Genomic DNA, 8,746 nt, shown 5'->3' on the forward strand with positions numbered 1-8,746 from the left:
GACATGATACGAGGCCAATGCTCAGCAAATCAGCTCAGATTGATGGCAATCAGAAGATTGTGAGATCTTCCACCTCCTCTCCATCTGGGAGGAGGGAGAGGCACCAAAGGTTCAAATTCCAGGTCAGGACTGCAGATGCCGTGTCCTCGATTCATCTCTACTGTCAAAACCATCAGCCAAATGCCCAACAGCTGCTCATGGAGAAACAGCTTCTGTGTGTGGAGCTTGAAATGCTTTTGGAGAGAAACACGGAGGAGCCTGGAAATCAATTAATTATACAAATATTAGTGACTTCCTAAATGTGCTCAGTGCCAAGAGCTCCCGTGCACCTCTGGTCCTCTGCCCCACAGTCCTGGGGCACTACATTCGCTGGGAGATAAAAAGAGTAATTAAAATCAGGCAAGAAAAGCAACATTTTAATTTTTTCTCTTTCTGCTTGTTTTTAGGCAGGACTTTTTCAAAGCCAGTTGCAGGAAAAGCAATCTTTGAATTAACAGGCAATTACTTAATTAGATACTTAGCTGCAAATTACATGAAGCAAAGTGCCTGTTTTATCTATTTGGAAATGTAAACCGGGCCCTGTGCTATCCCTGACACAGAAATTCCCTCCTTTCTGGGGAAAACTTGCCTCGCATGTAAAACAAGAGACTCATCTGAATTCTGGCTTTAATCATTTGGGAAAAGGGACTTTAGAAGTGCAAAAAGCACTTTCAGGGAGAAAAATGAACTGGAAAGACACTGGAAATCAGACTTGTTATAGACACGCTAGATTCCAGTGATTCATATATTAAATGCATAAGAAAACAATGGGATGCTGTGCAAATCAGTGATGGAAAAGGGTTGATTCGAGCAAATAGTCTGTGACAATCCTGGCTGTTGGGACCGGAAAAACAGCACAGCTTCCTAGAGTTGTGCTGAAACCATCACCACCTGCTGCAAAACAGGATTACATTTTTCCTGAAGCATGCTCAAAAGCAAATTCTGGGTAAAAAAAGCCACCAGTTTATGCACTCAGCCACATTGCGTTGTTCCTGCTGTGGTACCCGCAGCCTTCCATCGGCCACACACTGACCAAACCCCTTGGAGATGACACCTGAGGAGATGACACCTCTGTCTCCCCAGGGTACCGCCTTGGCTCTGCACTCAGAAAAATTTAACATTTGCCAAATTTTGCCCATTGTCAGGTCCATTTGACCCCCTCAGTTTCCTTTCCTCACACATTTTAGTGTGATATGGATCAAATGTGACTTTTTGTCCAGTTTCTGGGCAAAATTCAGCACTGGTGGAGGACCTGGCTCTGGAGAGTGCCGGGTCTCTTCAGCTCTGGTTAAATTTCCCACCTGAATTGTTCCCAATCCCAGTGTTTTCATATTGAAGGAGAACATGTCAGAGGAAGGAATTCCACAGGCAGACTCATGTTTCTCAGGGGAAACAGCAGCATTTGGGCAGCGGTGAGGAAGAATTTCTTCAGGTAAAGGATGAATAGACATTGGAACAGGTCCCCAGGGAGGTGGTGGCATCACCATCTCTGGAGCATGGTTTAAGGAAAGCCTGGAGGTGGCACTCAGTGCCATGGTCTGGTTGACAAGGTGGTGCTTGGTTATAGGTTGGATTCTATGATCTCAGAGGTCTTTTCCAATCGATTTCTAATCAATTCTGTGATTAGGGGAAATGGCATTAAACTGAGACAGGGGAGATTCAGATTTGTCATAAATGAGTGAATGATAAATGTTGACCCTCCTGAACCATATCCCTCCCTGTCACACATGGTACAGTGCATAGATTTAAAAGATGCATTTTGGGCTTGCCCATTAGCAGAAAGTAGCAAGGACTTCTTTGCATTTGAATGGGAAGATCCTGATACAAGAAGAAAGCAACAATTACTGTAGACTCGATTGCCCCAGGGATTTACAGAATCTCCGAATCTGTTTGGGCAAGTTTTAGAGGCTCTTCTTACATCTTTTGAACGAAGTGAAGAGATACTTAACTTGCAATACCTAGACGATTTATTATTATCAGGGTCAAATGAGGAAACAGTTCGGAACACCACTATTAATCTGTTAAATTTTCTTGGGAAAAAAAGGGCTACAGGTTTCAAAGAAAAAGCTACAGTTTGTAGAACAAGAAGTAAAATATTTAAGACATTGGCTAAGCCAGGAAAGTAAGAAGTTAGATCCTGGAAGGGTGCAGGGTATATGATCCCTCCCTCCACGCAAACCAAAAAGGAAGTTAGGAAGCTATTAGGATTACTGGGGTACTGTAGGCAGTGGATTGATGAATATAGCAAAGTGGTATAACTTTTGCATAAAAAGCTGATCAGCGAGGATAATATCTGTTGGACACAGGAAGACGATGAAAAGCTAGAAATAGTAAAAGGGAAGCTGATATTTTACCAGATGTAGCCAGACCCTTTCAGTTGTTTGCTGATTCAAATGAAGGGGTAGCCTATGGAGTACTCACACAGGAATGGGGGGGATGGGGTCCAAGAAGCCAGTAGCATTTCTGTCTATATTATTAGATCCCGTGGCCAGAGGGTGGCCAGTCTGTGTACAAGCTATATGGGCTGTAGCACTGTTAGTAGAAGAAGTTTGGAAGCTCACGTTTAGCGGAACCCTGGCAGTACGTACCCCACATGTCCCACGATCAGTATTAAACCAAGAAGCCAAGATGTGGCTCACAGATTCGAGGATGCTAAAGTATGAAACTATGCTCCTGGAAACTCCAAATTTAACCATCTCCACCAGTAGCCATGTGAATCCTGCCCAGTTTTTGTATGGGGAACCAGAGGGGAATGTTACTCGTGATTGCTTAGAACTAATAGATTATCAAACTAAAAAATGGGAAGACCTACCCGTATGTGAATGTGAACTACCGGATGGAGAAAAGTTATTGACGGGTCTTCCCGGTGCCAGCAAGGGCAGCAAATGTCTGGGTATGCAGTGGTAGATGGGAGAACAATGAGACAAAGAGAAGGGAAAAGTGCCTAGTCACTGGCCAGCCCAGTCTTGTGTACTGTATGCCTTTAACAGAGCCTTGAAGTTATTAGAAGGAAAAGTAGGGACAATCTTTACAGATTCAAAATACACATATGGAATAGTACACACTTTTGGGAAAATCTGGGAAGAAGGAGGGTTATTAAATTCAAGAGGTAAGGGGGTGATTCATGAAGGACTTATTTTAGAAATCTTAGAAGTGTTAAGATTGCCTAAAGAAATAGCTGTGGTACATATTAAAAGACACCAAAAGGGGAGGACCCAAGAGATAAGAGGGAATAATTTAGCAGATCAAGAGGCTAGGGATGCAACAGAAAATGGAGGTGAAAAAGTTATATTAATCCTAGCTCCAAGCAAAGAAGAATCAGAAATCCCAAAATTTAGCAAAGCCGAGGAAAAAGAACTTCATAAGTTAGGGGAGGAGCAAGACCAGTCTGGGAAATGGAAACTCCCTGATGGGAGGCAGTTACCTAATAAGCCCCTAGCCAGAAAAATATTAGAAGACACGCATACAAAAACTCATTGGGGAACTCAAGTCTTATGTGATCATTTTTTGAGGAATTATAGATGCATTGAGATTTTTGGATTAGCCAAACAAGTGACTAAAAATTGTGTAACATATCAGAAGATAAATTTAAAAACTATGAGAAAAAACACACCAGGAGGGCACAAGTTAGCCCTGTGACCATTTCAAAGCATCCAAGCAGGCTTTACTGAACTTCCCCAAGTACAGAAATGGAAATTTTTATTAGTAATAATAGACCATTTAACTCATTGAATAGAAGCTGTCCCAGCTGTTAAGGCTACAACCAATGTAGTATGCAAAACTCTCCTGGAACAAATTATTCCCAGGTATGGAATGGTTCACAAAATAGACTCAGATAGAGGAACACATTTTACATCAAAGGTGTTACAACAAACCACATGGGCCCTGGCAATGGAGTGGGACTTTCATCCCCCGTGGCACCCTCAAAATTCGGGTCGGGTAGAACGAATGAATCAAACTCTAAAAACACCTTAACCAAACTAATGATTGAAACACAGATGTCCTGGATAAGGTGTTTACCTTTAGCCCTATTAAGAGTCAGGACACAACCCAGATCAGACCTGGGAGTGTCCCCCTCTGAAATGATGTTTGGGCTGCCCTTTCTGATCACTCAACATAAAACCACTTCTTACGAGGAAGGGGAGGCAAGTGTTAAAAATATATCGCCACAATTGCCCAAACCCTGGAAAATTTGTGAGAGAAAGGAATGATTTCTCAAACTGCACCGTTAGACTTCAAAATCCATAATATTCACCCTGGGTAATGGGTAATGGTTAAAACGTGGAAGGAGCATACTCTGGTTCCGCAGTGGGAAGGTCCGTTCCAGCTGTTGCTGACAACCGAGGCAGCAATCCGAACCAAAGAACGAGGGTGGATCCGAACCAACAGAATCGAAGGACCTGTGGAAGAACCTAAGGAGTGGACCCTAATATCTACACCAGGTGATATAAAATTAACTCTTAAGTGCAGACAGGGGGGTAATGAACCAGGAAAACACGAATGATCCACAGAAAAATTTAAGGGTTGTAAATGATAAAGAAATAAAACCAGACCTGTATCAGTGGTTACAGATACCATCCAGGCAAGTCCTAAGACCCCTGTGTTATCCCCCTTGCGGAGGAACAATTCCACTTCAAACCAGAGGATCAGGACTGTATCAGACAGAGGGTCCTAATGTGTTTGCATTAGCTTGTGATTTGTATAAATAAAAAATCACTTTATATCCTGACTTGAAAGCATTATTACAGCCCCCACCAGCACCATTCCAAATACCTTGTTTAATTCATCCTAACAGTACGTACTGTGGCTGGGTTGAATGTAAGTGTGAACACTGTAAGCAAAATTGGTATTGTATTTCCTGTAAGCGGCAACCTCAATGTCCGCAGTGCCGTAGATACAACCACCTGACTGCATTCCGTGACCTTCAACGCCTAGCAAAGGCTGTCACCCTGATTTGTGAGCAGAAACTAACACTCTGCTGAGTGTGAAATAAGCAAAAAAGAGTGAGAAATTATACAAGCCTGGATAAAAGAACATTGGCATGACGGTCAGTAAGACACTTAGAATTATTCTAATTATACAGCATAAGAATAATGCAAACTCTCAAAGGACTAAAATAAATTATTGCCAACCAAAAGACCCAACCTATGCGGCTTTCTTTTTCATCAAGCATGGGTATTGTGCAAATGTTTTAAATGCCCAAATAAGTGGTATTGCTCTTCCACAAAGAGACATCCCCACTTTCTGAACTGCCGAAATAATAAAGAACAAAAAAGTCAGGAAAATGCTGATGTAGAACAAATTTTGTGTGGGTGGGTGTGGTGGCCGGTGAACACACACTACAAGGGACAAAGAGCTCTCAGTAAGACAAGTCCCCAGTACCACAAGAACCACTTTATATTAGGGTGACCAAAAAGGTTCTCCCGGGATGCTTGTTCTGTTACATTAACCTATCCCAGTTTGGATTCCCCGGTTGGCTGTCAGCCTCTACCCCTCCTCACTCCCCCAGAGCTCCCCATTGCTCCCCGTTCCCTGGTCCTGCCTTTTCCCCGCCCCCGGATAAAACTGTGAGTTTTGGGGTCATGTTGGTATTTGCCTCTGCACCCTTGGACAGTGTAGCAGCAATAAATGCTCCTGCCAGAACGCACACAAATGCCCTTCTGGACTCTTTGCTACCGACTGTAACACTGAACCCACCCGTGCGTCTGTGGGGGCACGCGGGACCCACAGAGCCGGGCGGGGACAGTATTAGGTGGGAGTTACTCGTACCTGAAATTTGGGAAATTCCTGAAGAAAAGTGAGAACAAGAATTACGCTTATGTGCAGTACAGTTTGCATGGAAGTGGAACAAGCAGTGTAAAGAGGGCAAGACTGGGTTGGCCTCTGCACCTGCCTTAGGTATAGCCCGGCCACGAGCAGCAGCCTCGGAGGGCATGAGACGAGGGGTGTATGCCACACCGGGCCTCTGATTACAACCGCGGCAATCGTAATTATCGCAGGCATCCTTGCATGGGTAACCCCAAGCAACGCAAATCCAGAAAATCCCTGCACCAAGTGTAACTCCTTTATACGATGGGGCAGTCGTGCTTCTTATCTAACCTGGCACACAACAGTAAACAATGAATGTTATTGCAAAGCATCCCTAGAGACTCGTAATTATGGGGAACACTCCCTATGGGTAGCCAAGTTAAAATCCTCAAGGGGACACCACCATGTCCGAAGGGACAGTATGTTTGTTTTGTCAATGCAGGAATGTGGGGCATTTCAGACAGTGGAGGTGCACAAGACAAAATTAAAAAGGAACTAATAAAGCAGCAAGTGCAGACTCTCAGAAGCTCCTTGAAACAGACTCCGTCACCCCCAACTCTTTCAGACTCCCTCTACAAGAAAGTTAAAGAGCAGCTGAAGGAAACACCATCTCTCCCACCAGTAGGCAAAAGTCTGTTTATAGATTTTATGGAATGAATAGCACAAGAGCTAAATGTCAGTGACTGTTGGATATGTGGAGGCGCCTTAACAACAGAGCTATGGCCCTGGAAGGGAATTAGCCTAAGTGTCCCTGAAATTCTTTTTTGTAACAAAACCAAAATATCTAGAGAACACCGTCCTGAAAGATGGATGCAAAATTCAGGAGTAAGGGGTGCATCAGGAGGGGAGGTAAATCAATATATAAAACCTGCGTAAGAGCAACCCCGTGTAGAAAGAACTCTATTCACAAATGTGACCCACCGTTGGTGGTCACTAAAAACCCCTAATAGCTATTGGAAACTGAATAAACAACCAAATGAAAAATGTAGCACCCGGAAAAACATTACCTTCTTCTGGTGTAACAGTAGCAATGATGACTTTATTAGTCCCTTTGCGGGCATGGCAGAGTTACATAATTACTGGTGCCTCAGTAGCAGTGTTAACAAGCCGAGGGATGCCCCCGATGGGCTCTTTTAGATTTGAGGGAGAAAAGCTTAGACTGAATTTCCCGCAGATTGGAGAGGAGTTTGTACAATTGGAACCATTCAGCCAAGATTTTTTCTATTGCCAAAGGCAGTAGGGAAAAAAGGCATTCCAGTTTACGAAGATTTACAAAGACAAAAGCGAAGCTCAGCAGAAAGTATCCGAGAATGGTGTGGTAATAAAGGAGGCACTCAAAGGTGGAAAAACGATGAGTGGCCACCTGAAAAGAGTAATAGAATATCATGGCCCAGCCACATGGGCTCAAGATGGATGATGGGGGTATAGGACCCCCATTTATATGCTAAATAAGATAATAAGACTCCAAGCAGTGGTGGAAATCATTAGCAACAAAACTGCCTCAGCTTTAGAATAAATAACTGAACAGTTATCCCAAACCAGTGCAATGACTTATCAAAACCGTTTAGCCCTTGACTATTTGCTAGCAGAGGAAGGCGGAGTAGGTGAGAAATTTAATTCCTCCGATTGCTGCCTGCAAATAACTGATAACGGTCAAGCTATACTCAATATTGCCACTGACATACGAAAGATTGCTCATGTACCAGTTCAAAAATGGGAAACAATACTTGAAACTAGCTGGTGGGATAATTCTTAGGAACCGCATGGTGGAAAAAACTATTTTTTTTCCTCTTGTGTGCCACCGCTGGGCTGATATTCTTTCCTTGTTTAATTCCCTGCTTCATCTGGCTAATCACAAGTGTCGTCCAAGGTATGCAGGTAATCACCATGCCTATGGACTCGGAACAAGCTACTTCTGGAACACCACGAAGGATAATGATACTGAAGAAACAAACCAGCACTAGAGAGCCCCTTGAAGAAGCCAGGTTAATCAGTAGAAATTTCAAACGTAACAGTGAAGTGTAATTAAAGATCGTAGCTCAAGCCAACATAATTGACAAAAAGAAGAGGGGGGATTGTGATAAATGAGTGAATGATAAATGTTGCCTTTCGCATATAGGATTTTAACATTTACAAGTGCTAATGTACTATGTAGAAATAGTGTTAAGGTAAAATGTAGTTAAGTAGAAACGCGATTAAGGTAAATTGTAACTTCGAAATAGTTGTAATATGTTAAGAAATGTATTAATAAACACATGGTAATAAATGTCTCTTGAGTTGAGAAACTACGGAGCCAGGAACCAAGACATCTTAGAGGAACAAAGAAGATAAACCGCATGCATCCCAGGAAGATTGTTATCTCATCAGAACTCACACCTCCCAAGGAAACTCTCAGCTACAAATGAGGCTGGAGACTGGGGAGGCACCGGAGGGAAGGTGCCTGCCTTCAGTTCTGAAGCGATCCCGAGCACCGAGGCGGCGTCGTGCTGGCGGAAGGGAGCAGAGACCGGAGAGTGGGGAAAGTTGAGTGAAGTGTAAATTGCTTTCTGGGCTTAATGAATATGTAACAGTACTTAAATCCACAGTTAAATGAATGGAGGGCGCATCTTGCAATATTGCCAAGCGCCCCAGCGCTGTGATATGCCTTTGTTCTACTAATAAATGTCCAATAATAAATTGCTAAAAAAAAAAATCAGCTCTTGAATTTACTTTTTTCAAGATTAGATATTAACGAAATATTTTTCACAGTTAAGGTGGTCAGGCATTGGGACAGGTTGCCCGGGCAGGTGGTGGAGTCCCCGTCCCTGGAGTTAAAAGTTCAAGCGGCGCCTGGATTTGGCGCTGGTTGATCAGGTTTAGTATTTAAGGGGTTACAGTGGCAGTGCTGGGTTGGACTGGA

Source organism: Coloeus monedula (genome assembly GCF_965178545.1).
Source record: "Coloeus monedula genome assembly, chromosome: 4".
NCBI classification, from domain to species: Eukaryota; Metazoa; Chordata; class Aves; order Passeriformes; family Corvidae; genus Coloeus; species Coloeus monedula.